The 21,585-nt window shown below is 46.1% G+C and overlaps 1 protein-coding gene and 1 pseudogene across 1 annotated transcript in view; both read right to left on the bottom strand.

The window, feature by feature from the left end:
• The window catches only part of CLCA4 (chloride channel accessory 4), a 323,718-nt gene that overhangs the window by 165,394 nt on the left and 136,739 nt on the right, over positions 1-21,585 (bottom strand). The window lies entirely within an intron of this gene.
• On the bottom strand, positions 16,739-17,201 carry LOC147747510 (protein BTG2 pseudogene; annotated as a pseudogene).

A 21,585-nucleotide genomic window follows, 5' to 3' on the forward strand; every position in this document is an offset into this window, starting at 1 on the left:
TGTACAATAGACCATAGACCGGTTTAAAATACCTTGTGAAACAAAGATGTAGTCTATCACTGAGCCATGGTGACTGCCAATGTAGGTTGGCGCCCTAACGCCCTTATCGGGTTCATAGAGGTCATGGTTTGCTAATAATTCTTCTAACTCAAGCCCCTCTGTAGAGTGTTCAAAGTGGGGGCCCCGAGGGGCCTCCTCGCCCCCCTCAGTTACATTGTCACCTCTTCCCATACAACCCAAATTACATAGATGAATATTAAAATCTCCTAATAGGATAAACTCATAAACTAAATAGATATTCTGAGACACTTTATTTAAGATATTATCTAGGTTAGCGACATTACTCCCACTGTGTTCGCTGTTCCTAGAGTTGTAAAAATTAATATATATCGTCCTGCAATTGTTACTAGTCATCCTTTCAACCATTAGGATGTTTACGGAATCTGTATTTATCTGCCTATAGGTGCCCTTCAGATCTAGAGAAAACATAATGGCCAAACCTCCTTTAGCTCTGCCCATGCGGCTAGGGACTGCAGGGATAGAGAAGCAGGTGAATCCATCCCACCAGAAATTAGCCGATATGTCCCACGTTTCTTGCAGGGCAATTATATGTTTCTTAGAAATAAAGCTCACACATGCTTTGTCCTGTCGTTTTGCAGATGAGCCAGCTATGTTCCATGTTATAATTTTACAGGCGTTGGTAGGTAACCTCAGCTCTTTTTCCCCCAACAAACACCCCTCAGCTAAGCTTAAGGATCTGACCGCCTTATTCTGAGCTACCTCAGGTGCGTTCTGTGTTGGAACGATGTTCAGGGTTGAGGCTATGCAACCCTCCCCCTGGTATGATAGCCCAGGGTTGTCCAACGGGACATAACTCTCAGGTGTATCATAAAATGTAAGCAGGCGGGGATCAGCATTGGTGTAACACTGGCTAAGGTTTATTTCGGGTCTAGCTATGGACTCACTTGCTCGGACATTGCAAGGTTTAAGTCAATCGCAGTTGTTTAGATCCGCTAAGGGAGCATACCTATTCCCCAATCCGCCCCCCCAATCAAAAGGGGTAGCTGCCTGACCTTGACCCATAGCTGCGATGTTCCACATAGGTAAAGGGGTATTTGGGCGTATCGGAAAGTAATCGTTTCTCGCCCATGGAACGAACCTATTGATTCGCCCAATGGGATCTTGGCCCATCCAACCTGGGCCCCAACCATTGACGGCAGGGTCTGGTGGCATGGTCGGCCACAAATTTGACTCATGCGCGTGGTTAGATCTTCCGTGCTCAAAGTTAAATATAGGCCCAGGGCGCTCGTTGGGGAATCTATGTCTAAAACCGCCTTCCCAGTTTGGGGCGTTATTCGCTCTCCTAACTCTAGTAGGGTTAGAAAAAGTAGGGAGCTGAGCCTCACTATAGAAGAATTTTAGGGTGAGCGGGACTATAGAGCCGCTCCGCCTTTGGGGTGGGAAGATGTTATTCAACATTTTTGGGAGGACTTCTGTGTTGGCAAAGTTTATAATCACACAGTCCCCCTTAAATTTTTTGGGATTGGACCCAATCCAAGGTACCCTCCTGGTCATAACAATATCCCTTGCTAAACTATCCATCCCTTGGGAGGCCATGGTCATGTTTGTAGTAAGCCAATGAAGAGCTTTATCCTTCAAGTCCTGTTTCGATTCTATTTTGTTTTGTGCTAAGACTGGGACATTTGCTAGTACTAGCACAACTGGGGAGGCTTCCAAAATGAATTGGGCTGATACATCCTCATGTATTGTCCCAATTATGTCCCCTGATGATGATGTCGGCGCGGCTCCGCCTGCTAGGTCCTGAATGGGAGCCGTTAATAGAGTTGAAGCTACTGCTAAGGGCCCCTCTGGCAGTATAGGCTGTGGGACACTCTCATTTGGTAGAGCCTCTACGGCTCCCGATGCCAATTTTGTGACAAGAGCAGATAGATTGGCCACCTCTACCACCAGATTACTTTGTGCACCCCCGCCTTCTTAACCTCCGAAGTTAATTTATCCAGTTTACCAATCAAGGGCTTGATGATTGTCCTAATTTTTATATCAATCATATCTTGGATCCGATTAAAGAGTTCATCGTCAATAATACGTCTGGATTCTGCTTCGGCATCGAAGTCAATTTGTTGCCCTTCACGTCTTGGGGGTGGTGTAGCTGCCTTTCTCCTGCCTTGTTGTTTCCCCCCTCTCTTTGAGTGAGATTTTCTACAGGTTCTCACTGGCCGTGGAACGGGCTGCCCCGGTGACGGTACTTCCTCGATGGAAAATGACTGGTGATTATGCTCTGAGGTATTGCCGTTATTGGCCAACGAGTTAACCAAAACATGAGGATCTTCTGCATCGCTGGCCAAGTCTTGTGGGATATGAACTAGGCTATTCGACTGGGGAAAATCTGGCAGTGTGGTCAGTAACTCTGGAGCAGATGCCCTTGCGGGCGGGCTTTCTAACGGAAGAACTGGCGATTGGCTCAAGCCTAGCGATTGCCTCCTCTCATTGTTGATCTTATTGACTTTTTGAACCACATATGAGAGCATTGTGTTGAGGGGCTCCGTCGCAGCAGATGCGGGCTTTTTCCTTACCATAATGCCTACCTCTTACAAACGACCGAGCCAATTGACCAAGGTATGTGTCAGGATCCACAGGCAGATGGCAGAAGACCTGGGGGTAATGAGGGTTAATAGAGTTCTGTACCTTCCTGATCCCAGACGGCGAACCTTAGGGGGGTGGCCTCGCCTCGCCTTCTCGTGCCTCTGAGGGCCACAGAGGGCCCGCCCTTTGCCCGGGCTTCGCCCCGGGCACTCCCGCGCAGCGAGGCACGTCACTTCTTGTAGGCGTTGGTTGGGAGGAACATGAGGGGCGGGGCGGTCAGGGAGAGCGGGCCAGGTGACTTGGCCTCGGGATCGCCGGGGCTCCTGGGAGAGTGAGTCCCGGTTCCCAGCGCTCGCAGCCCTGTCACTCGCGCACACACCCTGCAGGTAACAACACTCGGCTGGGCGACCTTGGCGATGCGGGACCCGCGAAGCGGGTTCCGCGAGGTGTTGACTGGGTCCTCCCTTCTGCAGCAGCGATTCCTCCTTCCAGGTAACAGCACAGCAAACTGTAGAACTTCCCGGTTTCCCGCTTGGGCGGGCTCTTATTCAGCTGATTTGCAGGGCGGGGCGGTCAGGGAGAGCGGGCCAGGTGACTTGGCCTCGGGATCGCCGGGGATCCTGGGAGAGTGAGTCCCGGTTCCCAGCGCTCGCAGCCCTGTCACTCGCGCACACACCCTGCAGGTAACAACACTCGGCTGGGCGACCTTGGCGATGCAGGACCCGCGAAGCGGGTTCCGCGAGGTGTTGACTGGGTCCTCCCTTCTGCAGCAGCGATTCCTCCTTCCAGGTAACAGCACAGCAAACTGTAGAACTTCCCCGAACTTACCGAATCAGTAATTCCCATTCATTCCCATGGGCCTCCAGGCCCATAGAAATGAATGGGAATTGCTGAATTGGTATTTACCAATTCTGTAAATACCGAATCGGTAAATACCGATTCTTAATTACCGAATCTTACTGATTCAGTAATTTTTATCGAAAAAGTATCTACATCCCATTTACCTATTCTTAAATACCAAATCGGTAAAATTCGGTATTTAAGAATAGGTAAATTGAGATTACCTACATATGGCCCCTATGTGTATTAACTACTTTTGCAATGCTAACTTCGATGGCTCTCCCTGAGAGAGCAATCATATTCCTACTTCGCCTTCCACTAAAAATGGCAAATATTCACAAACTGCCATCATAAATGCTCTTTTAATCCAGAATATTGAAGAGATCCCTATTCCGTGAATCAGGCTCTGGAGTGACAGATTATAGATGCCACTTTATGAGTAAACTATGAGTCCACTACACTGATTCCACAGCCCAACATGAACAGAGAAGGCATATTTACACTAAGGGCCCAATACCGATGTGGTTTGGAAATCTCCCTGACAGAATGGGTTTGGTGAGGGTGTCCGACCGACTCGGATCGGGAGAGTCTGACCGACCTAGTAACATGCATCCGGAAGCTTCCCGATACAATACGGTTGGAATCCTATTGACTTCAATGAGAGCCTATGTTCCAACCGAATGCATAGGTTCCCATTGATGGAAGGGAAGGCTGGGGAAAATTGGGCTCCCTGTAACAGGATCCCCCTGGTGCCTGCAAACTGTGCGTTGCTGGTAATGGGGAACCCATGGGTATCCCTACGGGTCCGATTGGGAAGGCTCCGTGTGCTGGGGGGCCTGCTACGGGTTCCCAAAGTCTGATTCCGACTGCTGATTCTAGTCGGACGGCACAATTCATTAAGGCTGTCCGAATCCAGCATCGTACTCGGTCGTTCGGAAACGCGGCCCGTAGAGATGTTCGATTCTGTTCTGTACGGCTCACATCATTTCAAATGCCATCGGGTTCGGATTGGGACATTCCTAACGCCTAACTCACATCATACTTGGTCGGTCGGAAACCTTTCTGAGTCGGTCGGAAAGACACTTTCCAGATCTGATTCGGATGGAACACATGCCGTTAGCTGGCCTTCCTACCCGCATCATAATCAGGCCATGAGTTGGGTAGGTACATACTGAAAGAGGTATTTCTTTCCTAAAAATTGCATTGTATGCAACTTAGTGTACAGCACAGAGAGGTCCAGTTTTTGGGTGAATGTCCAAATTAGTTGTAGAAAATGCTAGTCACTTTTAGCATGGCAATGTCCTCTTTATACTGTAAGCTCTTACTTTGCTGGGATTCAGAAGGCATTGAATGTATTTTGCCTATATTTAAAAGTCACCATATAATTGCATCTATGATTTGAATACATTTTCAACTTATTGAGAATTGACAGAAATTCCCTAGAGTATGCATCAAAATCTCAGCAATTAATGGTTTCCATATCCATCCCTGCTGCCCTAAACTAAAGTGTTTCATGTGTGAAAAATACATGTGGTAGCACCCTAAATTCATTTTCCTTTTTTTCTACATCGGAAAGGTATTGCTCATGGTGAAGTCACATCAGTGCCTGTAGTAAGAGACAGCTGCTCATAGAAAATTCTATATAAATCTAGCTTTGAAATTAAGAAATAAATCACACCAAAGGCAGAAGTAAAACACAGCTACTCTGAGAAAAATATTGGGCTCTCCCTCGGTTTCTAAAGTGATCAGAATTTACTCCAAAGGTAAGAGCAAGTTTTTAGGACCAAATTTAGGATTATTGCAGGCACCTTTTGTTGATTGGGCCCACCATTTCTTATGACAAAATATGGATGTAAAGGTGTTTATCTCATGTTTCTGCTCCTCTACAGCAACACATTCAGCATTAGTTACTTTACATTCTTGTTGTCTTGATGTTTTGTCTTAATGCTGTTACTCGCTTTGCAGAGGCAATGTTTTGCACGATACCTGACTGTTTTGTATTGAGTTACTTATAGGTCTGTATTAAAGTGTGGCTGCACCGTTTTCACCTAACCCGGGTTATTAACTGCCTTGGAAGTTCAACAGGCATATGCATCCACTTTCGGCACCATCAGGGCATGTTCTTATTAAAGAAGGGGACACAGATGCTTGCCCAGTTACTGCTGTAATACAGATTGTGGGTGCACTGCATGCATGATGGTGCTATCTGAATGGTCTGTTTCATCATTTGGTGGTGTAGCCTAGGGCAAAGGGGGGAATTCTTTGCCTATTTACTTTCTTCATATTACAGGTGCAGAGACAAAGAGCCTGTCAGGCTGTGCAGTGACTGTGCGCTACAGAAACAGGGCCGGAGTGGGAGCCCAAAGCAGGTCTGGCAATTTTGTCTGACCAGCCTTCGAGTGGGGGAGGGGCTGTGCAAGAGTGAGGCACTGTTGTTTTTAGGTCGAGCATTCAAGTACACTTGTATATACTTTAGTATATACTTCTATGTGTATGTACTTTGTGGGTTCTGGAGATCAGCCCTAGGGCTTGTATGCTTCCACTTAGGGACTTTTTTCTGTTCAATTGCCTTTATCTAACTGTCTTGAAAGAAAACGACCACTAGAAGTTAGTAAAATACCAGAATTGCTTTCAACTTGTTTAACTGCCTCTATTTAGCTGTCTTGATAGAAAACGACCAGTAGAGGTCAGTAAAATACGAGAATTGCTTTCTGCTGAGGGACTTTTCTTTTTCTATTTTTTCCGGCACCTGCCTCTATTTAACTTTCTTGATAGAAAACGACCAGCAGAGGCCAGTAAAATACCAGAATGACTTTAGCATTCTCTATATACCAGTCCATAAAAATTGTCTTCCATGAGAACCCGTAGATAATAATATAATAATAATATTTTCAAATCTTGTATTTTGAGTGATATGACCACCGAAGACCCTGATTTTATGTTAAAAACAGAGCTGTGGACTATAGCATTTCCCGCAGAAAGGCAATATTTCTCTCAATGTGTTCCCACACCTGGCGTGTCACACAGTTTGGTACTCACTTTCCCTCCATTTTAAAGAACAGTAGATGTTTCAGCACCCAGGCTAATATGCTGCATTGCTAAATACATATAAGGCCCAAGAGGTGAGACTAATTGCATTGCAAATGCTTGTTAGGTTTTGTGTGTAACCATGACTGGATTTTAACTGTGGATTTTCAGTGAATTTCTGATTTTTTGTTTAACTTATTTTAAGATCTTATTGCCAAATCTTACTACAATGTCACTTTAGACTCAGTGTTTTTTAGTGATTATATTATATATGACATTGCAAATATACAATGTGTGTTTGCAGGAACATTAACCCTATGCTGCCAAAACAAATACTACACCTTCCATGTCTTGTTCCTACCCCAATAACCTTCCTCTTCTTTAGTGCCTATGGCCCAGATTTACTAACAGTTGATGCAACACAAGAAGAGAGCTTGCTTTTCCGCTCTGTGCAAAATGGAGAGAGCAGGAATGTGCCATTTTTACTATGGGCCATTCTTGCTCTCTCTCTACATTGGCGCACTGGCTACCTAGCGCCAAATGCAGGTACTTTGGTGTCATGGTGCAGGGTAGCCAGCGGGACACCTTCCTGTTCAAAAACAATCCTCAGAGGAATTTTCCTCTTTCTATGTATGCTGCAGGTGTAGTGTTAGACCTGGTATCATGGGTGTGAGTCTCCCTTCCATTTTTTCTGATTGCCTCCTCTGTTTTTTATCTGTTTGCTGGTTTTAGATGCTTTGGGCGCTGTGCCACTGCTATTCAGTGCCACAGTGCAAGTGCTTCCTATGTAACATTGTTGTACTAATTAGTGACTCCATGATTGGATTATTTGATTTACTTGTTATACCCTAGTAAAGTGCACCATGTGTGCCGAGGGCTTGTAAATCAAATGCTGCTGGTGGGCTTGCAGCACTGGTTGTGCCACCCACAGAAGCAGCTGGTAAACTGTGTCTCAGGCCTGCCATTGAAGAGCCTGTGTGCAGTCTGTGACTGCCATGTTGACTTGGCAAGTGCACCCACTTGCCAGTCCCTAAACCTTCCCTTTTCTTCATATCAGACACCCCTAAGGTAGGCCCAAGGGCAGGGTGCATTGTAAGTATAAGGTAAGACATGCCCTGGTATGTGTGGCATGTCCTAATAGTGAATTACAGCCATTTTTGTTTTTCACTATTGCAAGGCTACCTGTTCCCCATAGGCCAGAATGGGCAGTTTGATTATAACACCTTAAAATCCTAACTGACTCAGGGAACTAGTACATATTTTAGTGAAGATGGTTTTAACAATCTGTGTTTGAAAATACCCCTTTTAGAAAGCAAGTATTTTCTTGCCTAACTATCCAAGCCTGCCTCTGCTAGGTTGTGTATTCCTTGTCTGGAGTTTGAGTGACAGGGGTTGGGGGATTCCAGGAGACAGAATGAGTCAGCACAGGACTGAATAGAGAGATCTGCGTGTGGATGGGTGGGAGGAGTTGCACCTGAGACCTGAATAGGGCTGTGCCTTCCCTCCACAATGCTGGCTCCACCTCCTCCTGTGGTGTGCCTGATGTCCCTGGCCTACACTGTGAAAGGGCTCCAGGACTGACCAGAACTAGTTTGTACTAGGCAAAGGCCTCTCTGCCTTCAGAGAACAAAGAGAATATGAGTATAAATATGGGGACCCAGACCCCAAGACTTTAGATCACTTCTGGGAATAAGACGAACCTTTTGCCAAGGAGAAGAACCAAGCTGCAGGAGTTTGGACTGCCCCTCCGCTAATGTGCTGTTTGCTCTTCATTGCCAAGGAGAAGGAACTTTTAAAGAACTTTCATCATCTTGCAGAATATTTCTCCAAGGGCTTGAACTAGTGTTTGCCTCCTGCTGAAGTCTCAGGGTTACAAGACTTCACCACCAGCTCCCCTCTGAATTTCCTTGCTGGGAATTCTGCAGAAGCCGGCATGTCGCTGGGAGCTGGAAGCGCGACTCAATCAAGAAGCGTGTTGCCACTGCAGCTGTTATTGTCGCATCGCCGGAGAAGCGTGTCTTCGTCGCAGCTGTTTTCACGTCGCATTAGCCGAGAAGCGTGTCGCCACCGCCAGGGTTGCCGTTGCATCACCGGAGGAAAGTGTCACAGTGCCTGTCGTGGCTCCAAAGTACAGAGGTTGCCGTACGGCCGTCGGGCCGTTGGGCGTGCACGCATCATCTTCACGTTGTCGCATTAAGGGCGCCAACCTATCGCACCGGATCGTCGCGTCACTTCGAGGCGCCATCTTGTCGCAACCGGAATACATCACGAGAATCTACGCATCAACTCCTCTCTGGTAAGGGCCATGACGCATCCCCTATAATGCGCAAGCATTTAGGCGTGACGCATCGTCTCCCCGAAGCAAGGAACTGATGCATCTCCATTCCTGCAAACATTTTGTCTGTTTTGCGTTACGCATCCAGGTACTTTTGTGAGAGCTTTGTCGCATTCATCATCAACTTGAATTAAGTAACTTCTACCATCTTTAAGTCTATTTTAAGTACAGTATTGTGGATCTTTGTTGTTTGTGGTCTTGTGTTAAGTCTATATAAAGAATACTCATTTTTATAAAAAAAACTATAAAAAACCCATGTCCAGCTGTAGTGTTTTCACTGTATTACTGTATGTATTCACAAATGCTTTTCACACTGCCTCAGAGATAAGCCTGTCTGCTCGTGCCAAGCTACCAAGGGGGTGAGCAGGGGTTATCCAGTAGTGTAATCCCCTTTCCCTGATTTAGAAGCAAGGGTTCTATCTGCAGAAGCCTGCATGTCGCTGGGAGCTGGAAGCGCGACTCATTGAGAAGAAGCATGTCGCCGCTGCAGCTGTTATCGTTGCATCCCGGAGAAGCTTGCCGCCACCGCATTCCCAGAGAAGCGTGTCTTCGTCGCAGCTGTTTGCCGTCGCATTAGCCGAGAAGCGTGTCACCACCGCAAAGGTCGCCGTTGCATCACCGGAGAAGCGTGTCACAGGGCCTGTCGTGGCTCCAAAGGACAGAGGTTGTTATACGGCCGTCAGGCGTGCACGCATCATCTTCATGCCGTCGCATTAAGGGCGTCATCCTATCGCATCGCAACGGATCGTCGCATCACATCGAGGCGCCATCTTGTCTCATCGCAACCGGAATGCATCACGAGAATCTACGCATCACTTCCTCTCTGGTAAGGACCATGATGCATCCCGTACTATGCGCAAGCATTGAGGTGTGACACATCGTCCCCCCCGAAGCAAGGAACTGATGCACTTTGTTGCATTCATCATCAACTTGAATTAAGTAACTTCTTCCATCTTTAAGTCTATTTTGAGTACAATATTGTGGATATTTGTCATTTATGGTCTTGTGTTAGGTTTTTATAAAAAGTAGTATTCTTTATATATGTGGTGTCCATCTGTAGTGTTTTCACTGTATTACTGTATGTATTTCACAAATGCTTAACACACTGCCTCTGAGATAAGCCTGTCTGCTCGTTCCAAGCTACCAAGGGGTGAGCAGGGGTTATCCAGTAGTGTAATCCCCTTTCCCTGATTTAGAAGCAAGGGTCCCTATTGGTCAAAGGTGTATAACATTGCCAACAAGAAACCCCAGTTCTAGCATGTAGCAAGAGGAAATAACGAAGAGAAATGAAGATATTTCTTCTTGTTACGCCTCTTTTGGGATGGCGTAGCATGTTGACACATTCTCAGGTTTTTTACCCTTAGAAAATCTGTGAAATCACCAAAATCCATTGATGGATGCGTGGGAACATCCACACTTCACCCCTAGAATGCCTTCCCAATGCAGAGTAAGCAAGACAGAGGTTTGTTCTGCCTTCAGTTACTCTTTATTTTACAAAGTCACGCAACATGGTTTGCATGGCTTAGTAAATATCACTGAAGCCCTTGTCTTCCCTTGTGTCACTTTGTGTTGTGCGATGGGAAAGCAACGACTTGGTAGCTCTGGGCCTATATGTGCATGTGCGAACGCTGAAATGTTTCTGATACAGAAACCAACTGGCTTTTTCACAGTTTATTGACCAGGAAGAGTAATGAACACATGTGATGTAGCAGGATTTCTCAGAACGAGGCCTGATCGGATGAACACCCCATAATACATACTGTTAGAAATTGGATTTTTGGCAGGCTAGGGCAGGTGCCAAAGTCAGGCAGAAACCACCACTCTAGTCAGGATAAGGGAGATACACTCCTAAAATAACCCCTGCTCACCTCCTTGGTAGCTTGGCACGAGCACTCAGGCTTATCTTAGAGGCAGTGTGTAAAGCATTTGTGAATACATATATTAGTACAGTGAAAACACTACAGTTGGGCACAACGCAGGTTTTATAAAAATGAGTATTCTTTATATAGACTTAAAACAAGACCACAAAGTGCGTAAATCATTTCCACATAACCCACAGTAATACAGTGAAAGCACTACAAACGGACACCACACCAGTTTAGAAATATATCCAATATTTTTATATACTTAAGACAAGACCAAAAACGATAAAAATCCACAATACAGTACTTAACACTCCACAGTTATCATAATACACTTTAAAAACAGTCCCTTGATGTCAATAGCTCCAGGGGTGTGGAATTTTCAAAATAATCTACTTGTCCAAGGGACAAAATGCCACTGAGATCTACATGTCCTGTGAAATCCACCTGTCCCACCTACTCTCGTCCATACATCAAATATAAGGGCTGACAGAGAAATGTAATATATTTTTTTGTTTTATTTAAAGTTAGTAAACCATTAAATGCTTTGCAATAATGATCCTAAAAAAAACTTGACAAGCAATATTATTTCATTTATCCAAACATAGAAATTGTATAGAAATACATTTACAACAATAAATGATCTTGCATGGCAGGCTGCTCAAAGACTCATATTAGCAATACTTCAGTAGTTATGATAGATGTGGCCTTTTATGTCCGCACACATGCTTTGTACCTCCTGTTGTAAGACAGAGATAAATAGCTCTGCTGGTGTCATAATCCTCAAAGTTGGGTCCTTCTACCTTAAGAAGCATTAGGTCTTGAAGAACATCTTGATTTAACCGTGTTCTTAGTGGGTTCTTAATGATATTCATTGCAGAAAACACACGTTCAGCTTCTGCTGTAGATACGCTGAATGTGAACATCATCTCCACAAGCTTTAATTAAGCATGAGCGAATTTTGCGGATCTCGCGTTCGCGAATTTTGCGGATTTGCGGATTCGCAATCCGCAAAATCCGCGAATTCCCGCGAATTTGCGGATTTTTTTTTTTTGTGTTCGCCCGTGTTTCTGCCAGTTCGCGAGGGTTTTGTACACTTTCGCAAATTGCGAACTTACCTGTCGGGTCGCAAGTTTCGCGAACTTGTTGTTTCTACGTGTCCAGCCTGTTTGGGACACTCTTCTTCATCACTGCCACTCTCTGTCACCACTGCCACTCTCTGACTACTCATGCCACCCTCTGGCCCACCCATGCCACCCTCTGTTTCATCACCACACCCTCTGGTTGTCCAGTGTACATTATTTTCGGCAAAGCAAAGCACACCTTCCCTGCCTCAAGTGACCTGAATTAATTTGGGGCTGATTCATGTGTCACAGAATATTTTTTTAGCTGGCACCTGCTTCCTTAGTGCGCCCTGATTAGTGATCTTTTGCACTTGCTAAGTGCTTTCATTGTTGCAAAATTAGTTACAACACCTGCCCTGCCCCAACTGACAATAATGAATTAGGGGCTGATTAATGGATTTTAACTTCCAGCCTGGCTCCTGCTTGTCCCCCTTAGCTGTAATTCAGGACCTTTGTGGCATATGTGTAACTATTCTGAGGTTCAGAGCAGGGTCACATAATAGTTTCAACTGGCAACTGAACTCTGGAGGGGCCCCTCAGGAAGCACTCCAGGAAATGGCTACTAATGATGAGCCTGAACTTTTGAACCTGGTAAGTAGTTACTTTCAGTTTTGCTAAGATCGTATTTCTGCAATTTTGCACTTATTCGCGGGGCGCGAACTCACGCGAACAGTGCGAGCAGTGCGAGCAAAATCCGCTGCTCGCGGATTTGCGGATTTTGCGGGAAATTCGCAAATCTCGCGGATTGCGGATTTCCCGAAAATCCGCAAAATCCGCGAGCGGAACGGATTTTCCGCCCACGCCTAGCTTTAATACATTAGTCAACGAGGACGGTTTGATTGCTAGCAGGGTGGAGTATGCAGACAATACAGGAATGCCATTGGCCTGAAAGCTCTTCATATGGGTTTTAAGTCCACAAAACCCCTCTACAATTGCCAACCTCTCGTCTGTAGTGAAAAGTACCTCAAAATGTTGTACAATTGCCTCAATATCAGAGAGTCCTTATATATAGAGTTCCGCTCTACTTTCTGGCCACAGTATATAATCAAATGCCTGAAAACCTTCAACCTGTATGCAATTAACATTTTCAAACCGCTTATCAATGTACTTAACCACACTGTCAATGAGCTCACTGTCACTTTTGGTTGTTGCTGCTGGTGGGCAGTGTCCTGATAACTTTATTTCCCAGCCATCAGTAGAAATGTGTCCAAACTTCTTTTCTACAGGGTGGTACAGTTTTTTAAACTGCTGAAAATATAATAACCCAACTCACTTTGTAGGCCTACTAGGGTTGACGCACACCTCTCTACAGTAGGTGGAACATGCAATAAAAGCAGTTCATTAGACTGAAAGAATTCTGGAAGCTGAGACACTGGCTTCAGGATATCTCTCAGACTGTAAAGTTTTTTATAAATGTAAAACTAGTTACAACCGAGAGGTACTTTTTTCCCTCAGCAGCAAAATCATCACTACCAGCTGTAACCTGTCCCAAGTGTAGAACCACAGTCTGCAGGTTTTGTTGCATGGCTGCCAAAGCCCTGGTTTTGCTGGATACCCATCTAACCTGTTTAATATCGGTGAAATGTGCAAAGTTTTCACCAATTATTCTTGAAATTTCTTTGGCAACTCTTCGCCTCTTAAGACTATACCAATACAAATTGAAAATCCATTTCAATGTTTGTTCAAATTCACAAATAGAAGGATGGGATTTTACAGCATCTAAATCCCAATGAAGCTTGTGGGCTACACAGTAGAACAGCAGAAGAAAAGGAATGTCTTTCTTTAGGAGTGCTGCAACCCCTCCCTTAGATCCCATCATAACTGCAGCACCATCAAAATTGACAGCTATTAGTGATGGGCCTGAATGTTCTGTAGACCTCATATCTACTAAATCCACGATAACCTTTTGATTCCTTTAACTATACTGTCCCGAACTCCTTGAGCATGTGCATGTTCAAATGGAACAAGATCTGCAAATAAAGTGTAGGGTTTCCCACCATTGACTACTCTCACTAGCACAGTTTCCTGTTCAGTAATAGCACTATCTGTGCTACCGTCAGCAATAATGCAGATGAAGCGAGAATTTGAAACTATTTTTTTGATGTCCTGTCGAAGTATATCCGCCTCACATCTTATGAACTCTGATGCTTTTTCGTTGTTTGCATAATTTTCTCCTATATCCACACCTGCTTTCTTCAAAGCCCTACATAAGATGTCCATGTCTGAGAGTGGCGTACCTTGTTTTGCAATTAGGTAAGCATTGTTAAACAAGATGGTGAGTTTCTTTCTCTCTGTCTCCTTCATTTTCTGCAGTGCTTGCATGATATGGGGCTGCTCTTTAGGGACACTGGAATTTGAGGTACCAGCTATAGGAGTCTAAGACTGCAAGGCAGTTTCTTTCATTTCCTGGCGGTGCCATGAAACACATCATATGTGCCTTATAGTTTCATGAGCTCTGATTGCGCAACTGGTCGCATCCACTTAAACATTCATTTCTACCTGAATATGAATGGATGACTGCTATAGTAGGATATTTCTCATAAATAGTGCAGTGCATTTTTGGTCCTCTTCTATACGGAATTTCCTTCAGGGTTAGCCATGGCCAGGGTTCTACCCAGTGTGACTGAAAAACTTGTTTTCTTTTTTCAGCTTCATACTCTTTGTTCTTAGTTATGTTAGGATTCTGTACAGTGGTACAAGGCCCAATCTCAGTTGGTTTTCCCTTCTCCTTGGTTTTCTTTATCACTGCCTTTACTTTTTTTATCTAACGCTGAATAGACTTTGTTGGGACATATTTGCCTATCAACTGGACAAAGTGATCAAGTCTGAGACTATACTTAATTCAGTTTTAAACTCACTGTCCGGAAATGTTGAGCAATTTATGGCAACAGACATTTCACATAAGAGATTGCACTAAATCTTGAATGATACAGGTTTCCTCCTAAACTTTCCAAACTCTTTGAGAACCAAGGGTTGAGGCTGTCTCCTGCAATGAACCTCTATGCTGCTAGTACGGTTCGTAGTGATTCTGTTTCATGACAAGTTGTGAACGCACTGAAGTCTACTCCGGTGCTACACTGGCTGCACGCTAGACCTAGAAGTCAAGAAAAGATTTGCACTAAGTAAGAAAAAAGATTTAGGCTTTGGAAAAGTACAAGTTTACATAAAGGGGATTCAAATCTACCATCCATGTTACTATAAAAAAAAATGAAAAACAGAAATAACGTGCAAAATTGACAGCTTAAAAAAGAGTATGGATGAAATAAAGGAAAAAATGAACAGAAAGAATAAAGGAAAGGTAAAAGGAAATAAGGCAAAAAAGAAAGGAAAGAAAAATTATAAAGACTGAATGAAGGTAATTAAGAAAGGGAAAACAGAAAAGAAAGAAGGTAGTCAAAACGGAAAGAAATAAAATGGAAGCAAAGAGGGTGCACATAGAAGTATAAATTAATATTGGATACAAAAAGCCAAATTACACGACACCCCACCTATATTTCAATACAACTGCTGCAGATCAACCACCATAAAAAATGACTTTTCCCTGGCCTGTGCAGTTTATCAAAGAACCATTGGTGAATGAGAGTCCCGAAATGCCATGACATAGCAACAGTCGACTTCAAACGGAATTTACAACAGCATTGTAAGAAGATAGGAACTGCTCAAAGTGAAATATGACATGGGCTCACGTCAAATGTGTCTTACAATCACATCGGGCAACATTGGTACTAAGGGAACTCCTTGTGTGCAGATGTGGGCACTTTGTGAAAGACAAAAAGGCACTGCCGCCACGCAAAGCGACTTTAACCAGAGGCTTTAATTATGCTGATCCATTGCCCGTGGTATATGCTGTTGAGGCCAGAAGCAAAATGGGAATGACAACAACAGACCAATGGGTGAAAAGAGGTGGCCGAAACCCTATAAGTAATATTATAAATATTATTTTAGTAAAATCCAAAGGTCTTGGCTAAAGTCAGACCTTAAAAGCTGTGATGGCACAATCACATGTCACTCATACCACTTACACATGCATGCGTGATGATCATGTACATGCATCAGAAGGCATACGAGCAGAATGACTCCAGTGCCATGTTTTTTTAAAATTTACTGATCAGAGAAAGATCATGCTTTTCTGAACTATTGGTTTTGCCAGTGCTTTTGCCCATGCAGTGCATCATGCGCAAAGCGCTTTTGGCTGATGCCATGTGGCATCGTAAAAATAAGAGGAAAAGCAAACAACGTTAATGATGACTGGACCCATTTCCTAGGCTCACACAATGTATGAGAATGTGTACAAGTGTATGCATCGCTATAAATGCATGTGCCCATGAAATGAGGGGGTATATGTTTTGAAAATATTTATTTACTGATTAAAAATGAACACCCTTTGGCTTGCCTACAGGCAGACACAAGCATGTTTCGTGCCCTGCCAAGGATCTAGAATCTCACTAAAGTATGTATCTGTCTGTAGAAGGAGAAAATGGAACCCTCGTGATTGAGATGCCCACGCCATCAGTCTTGACATTCTTGAAGAATGGACTATGTACCGCACTGATGACAGTGAAGTTGAAATGAAAGGCCAAAAGTGCAATATATTAATATTTAAAACCCTACAAACAGGGACAGCGTAGTGCTGGGAGGATTTGGTAAAAGGTCACAAGCCGTAGTAAACACGCAGTGACTGGGCCCCAATAATAGGGACTCAGTGGGTTCTTGGTCAGGCCAGGCTTGAAACCCGACAACCTTTGAAGTGCAATATACACCCTGCTACCTCGCCCCCCTCCCTTACATTAACCAAACGCATCAGGTTCATTTAGCTTCAGGCTAGACACACTCCTCCCCCGCATCCCCGCTTGCTTTTGGGTGTTGCTCTAGTGCAGTGACTTGCTCTTTAGAATATAGGTGATGGCCCCACCTCACCCCCTGGCGTGCACACAACCATGGAGGCGTTAGCTAGCTGCAGTCAACATGTGGTTTTTGGACAGGCTTGTGCGTCCCATCCTCATCTTCTTACAGGTCAGTAACGGGAAGGTAGGTGGAAGAGGGGGTTGGCGGGACAGGGGGTAGGGCTGCCGCCTCAAACCACACAGATGGAACAGTCCTTCCCTAACCGATAAGACTGGGGCAGCAGCGTGAAGAGCTGTTGGCTGGTAAGGCTGATCCGACTCCCCACCTTACCGTGGTTGATGCAAATGTAGCGGTATCCGGATCCTTTGGCGGGCTTCTCTGGAAGTAGAAACCAGTGATGTTTATAATGGTCTGCTAGCGCCACAGACCCTCCAAAACCCTGCAGTCGGCTCTCGCTCACTCAACCCCGAAGCAATGAGGCTAGGAAGCCGGCGGTAGCAGTGATCTCCGGGGGCCCTTGGGACAGGAGGACTAGGTAGAGGCGGCGGCTGGGTCCTGCGGCATAACAGGGCCTCATGTAAACAAGTAGGGGCAGAATGTCATCTGATTTGCGGATCCCTTGGATGGTAAGGGGCGCTTGATAGTGCCACAGTGTGTGGAGTAAGTTGAAGTTAGTGTGGCTGTGGCAAAGGGACAGTGACTTCTCTTGGACAGTGGGATACAGCCTCCGAGCTAATTCGGTCTGCAGCTTGTTTGCAATACTCTGTGGTCTCCGGCCCGATTGATCGGCAGTCTCTCCCAGGCCCACAGGTCCTTGGTCAGGCCGGGTCGAGTTACCTCTTTTTTCGGATCCCCTGGTACTGCGGCGCCGCTTTACTGGGCCCTCTGCTTCAGCGCTCCCATGTATTATGCAGTCTCACGCTCCAATAGCATTGATGAGAGCCCGCGCTTTCTGGAACCACAAGGTTACACATGGCCTCTCACAGCAGGCGCATCAGTTATATTTTAATAACAGCGTTATTTGCAAGCTGAGCAAAATATAACCCTTTTGAACACTCTACAAGTGCTATGGGGGGCATTATGGCAGTGCTTATTTTACCTTAATGTATTGCCTCGCGGTGGTCAAGAACTCCTGCTTGCTGAGACTGAGTGACATTTCACTCCCTCAGCCAAACACTGTCTAGAGCCCAGTTATGGGCTGCTAGCCAATCAGAAGCCTCCAAAGGTTCTGGCACGCTTCTCTGATTGGCTGTGAGCCCCAGAGTGCCCACAGCCTGTTTAATTTACGTGATTTAATGTCTACTTGTCCGTCAGACAAAATAGACATTAAATCTTCTTGCCGACCAATAAAAACAACTTGATTCGGGCATCTGGCGATATGATTCCCCCACCCCTGAACTCCGTCCGGGGCTATCACGGTGTTGTGAGCAAACAAATCCAAACAGTTCTGGCTGACCGCACCATCGCGGGCCAGCTACGGTGTCGGGAAGACCAACAAACCATTTTAGAAATGCAGGGTGTTAGCGACCTCTTGTTAAGCTTCCGAAAACACGGCGTCCTCAGGAGTTGGTTCCGGAGGTCGGTGCAGGAGTCGTCGGGGGCCCTCAAAATCACACGCTTTGCAGGTCGATCTCCTCTCTGTTGGAGTCTGGAACGCTGCTGTCGGCCGGCGTCGGGTGCTGCGGTACGAAGTGCAGCGGTGAGGAGTGCGGTGCCCTCAGGTCATGGTGCGAGCAGCTGTGAGGTGGCGGTGTCAGATTGCAATGTTGGTGAAACCAGGGTTGCGGTGCAAGATGAAGGCGGTGCTCGCCACGGTGCTAGCAGGTCACGGTACAAGCAGCGTCGTCGTCATTGCTGAAGCGCTGTCGTCGGGCTGACAAACTGGAGTCAATGGCCCCGGCATCGGTAGGCCAAGGCTGCGGTGCGGGAAGAGGGCAGTTTGTCATGTAACTTTACGAGCGGTGCCCACGAACCACGGTGCAAGCAGCGGCATTGATTTTGGCGTGGAGTGGCGGTGTCGGGGAGGCCAAGGCGTCGTCGTGAAGTGAGGCAGTGCGGAGTGCGGTGCCCACAGGTCCCAGTGAGAGCAGGGGCTCGGTGGCGGCGTCAGCAGGAATAGTTGGTGAGACCAGGGTTGCGGTGCGACATTGCGGTGCTGCCCTCTGTGGTGCCTTCAGGACACGGAGCCAGCAGCGGCGTCATAGAGTTGCTTTTCTTTTGCTGCAGCACAAACACACAGTCCCCAATGCTGAGGGCAGAAGAGCTTGAAGTCTTTGCTGTTCCTGAGACTTCTTGAACAGGGGGCAAGCTCTACCTCAAGCCCTTGGAGAAACTCACAAAAGTAGATTGCAGAAAGTTCAGTCCAGTCCTTTCAACGCCAAAGACAGGAGCAGCCACTTCAGGGATGGGGCAGTGAATTAAATAACGGTGATGGATCAAGCCCTGATCTTTGGACTGGGTAAGAGTGGTCTGCTTAATTCAGACACTCTGTTCATCACCACCCCCTTTTCTGAATCGTTTTTGGCCACTATAGGTGTGGCAGAGTATACTCAGACATGAGTCCCTTACTCACTGCTCCATCAGGATTCAAGCAAGCCGGGCCGACGACGGCTGAAATGCCAGAAACCGGTCCCCGGAAGCTTGTCTCCTTTCTGGTGAAGAATTGGCTTGGTAGTTTGGTCTGCCCTGTCCCCATGATGCACTGGGCCAGGGACAGACTGATTTGCATATAGCCAGGTTCTGAGCTGGGATGGGGCAGTGAGTTAAATAACGGTGATGGATCAAGCCCTGATCTTTGGACTGGGTAAGAGTGGTCTGCTTAATTCAGACACTCTGTTCATCACCACCCCCTTTTCTGAATCGTTTTTGGCCACTATAGGTGTGGCAGGGTATACTCAGACATGAGTCCCTTACTCACTGCTCCATCAGGAGTCAAGCAAGCCGGGCCGACGACGGCTGAAATGCCAGAAACCGGTCCCCGGAAGCTTGTCTCCTTTCTGGTGAAGAATTAATTGGCTTGGTAGTTTGGTCTGCCCTGTTCCCATGATGCACTGGGCCAGGGACAGACTGATTTGCATATAGCCAGGTTCTGAGCTGGGATGGGGCAGTGAGTTAAATAACGGTGATGGATCAAGCCCTGATCTTTGGACTGGGTAAGAGTGGTCTGCTTAATTTAGACACTCTGTTCATCACCACCCCCTTTTCGGAATCGTTTTTGGCCACTATAGGTGTGGCAGGGTATACTCAGACATGAGTCCCTTACTCACTGCTCCATCAGGATTCAAGCAAGCCGGGCCGACGACGGCTGAAATGCCAGAAACCGGTCCCCGGAAGCTTGTCTCCTTTCTGGTGAAGAATTGGCTTGGCAGTTTGGTCTGCCCTGTTCCCATGATGCACTGGGCCAGGGACAGACTGCTTTGCATATAGCCAGGTTCTGAGCTGGGATGGGGCAGTGAGTTAAATAACAGTGATGGATCAAGCCCTGATCTGTGGACTGGGTAAGAGTGGTCTGCTTAATTCAGACACTCTATTCATCACCACCCCCTTTTCTGAATTGTTTTTGGCCACTATAGGTGTGGCAGGGTGTACTCAGACATGAGTCCCTTACTCACTGCTCCATCAGGATTCAAGCAAGCCGGGCCGACGACGGCTGAAATGCCAGAAACCGGTCCCCGGAAGCTTGTCTCCTTTCTGGTGAAGAATTGGCTTGGTAGTTTGGTCTGCCCCGTTCCCATGATGCACTGGGCCAGGGACAGACTGATTTGCATATAGCCAGGTTCTGAGCTGGGATGGGGCAGTGAGTTAAATAACGGTGATGGATCAAGCCCTGATCTTTGGACTGGGTAAGAGTGGTCTGCTTAATTCAGTCACTCTGTTCATCACCACCCCCTTTTCTGAATCACTTCAGGCTAACACAGCAAAGTGGTGGTCCCTACCCACAGCTTCTCCAGCTCTTCTTCTTGGCAATCTTCTTGATCTAAGAGAGTTCTAAAGTTCAGGGGTCTGGTCCCCAGTATTTGTATCCAAAAATCCTTTGATCCTCTAGGCAGAGGGTGTCTGTGCCCAGACAGAACCAGTTTGGTCTTCTCTGGTGTGATTTCCTCGCAGGGGGTGAAGACAGCATTGTCAGAGGCAGACCAGTCCCTTTGAGGTGCAAGGAAATCTCCTCCCCTTTCCCCCATCGCAGCCAAGCTCTATTCAGCCCTTTCGTGACCCACCTAGACTATCTGGAGCCCTTCCTGCTCCCCCGCCTTCTGTCTCCCAAAACCCAGACAGGCAATCCACATTCCAGCAGAGGCAGACAGGATGACTGAGCAAAAAAAAAAAACTTTCTAAAAGTGGTGTTTTGAAACACGGAATGTAAAAATCCCCTTCACTAAAAGACGTATTTTAACATTCTGAGTTAAGGCATAATAAACTCGAATTTCTACCTTGTTCCCTGGGTCAGTTTAGCATTATAAGATGTTATAATCAAACTGTCCTTTCTGGCCTATGAGAACAGGTAGCCTTGCAATAGTGAAACACAAAATGGGCTGTAATTCACTATCAGGACATGCCACAGACACCAGGGCATGTCCTACATTTCACATACACTAGGGACTGGCAAGTGTGTGCATTGGCCAAGTCGACATGGCAGTTACCAACGGCGCGCAGACTCTACAATGGCAGGTCTGAGTTACCTTTTTAAGGCTACTCACGTGGGTGGCACAATCAGTGCTGCAGGCCCACTAGTAGCATTTGATTCACAGGCCCTGGCACACTCAGTGCACTTGACTGGGGACTAACAAGTAAATCATATATCCAATCATGGAAACACCAATCCATAACACAATTTACACAGAGAGCATATGCACTTTAGCACTGATTAGCAGTGGTAAAGTGCCTAGAGTCCTAAAACCAACACAAACAAGTCAGGAAAAAATAGGGGGAAGAAGGAAAAAGTTTGGGA

The sequence above is a fragment of the Lissotriton vulgaris genome, chromosome 1_1 (assembly GCF_964263255.1).
Source record: "Lissotriton vulgaris chromosome 1_1, aLisVul1.2, whole genome shotgun sequence".
Lineage (NCBI taxonomy): Eukaryota > Metazoa > Chordata > Amphibia > Caudata > Salamandridae > Lissotriton > Lissotriton vulgaris.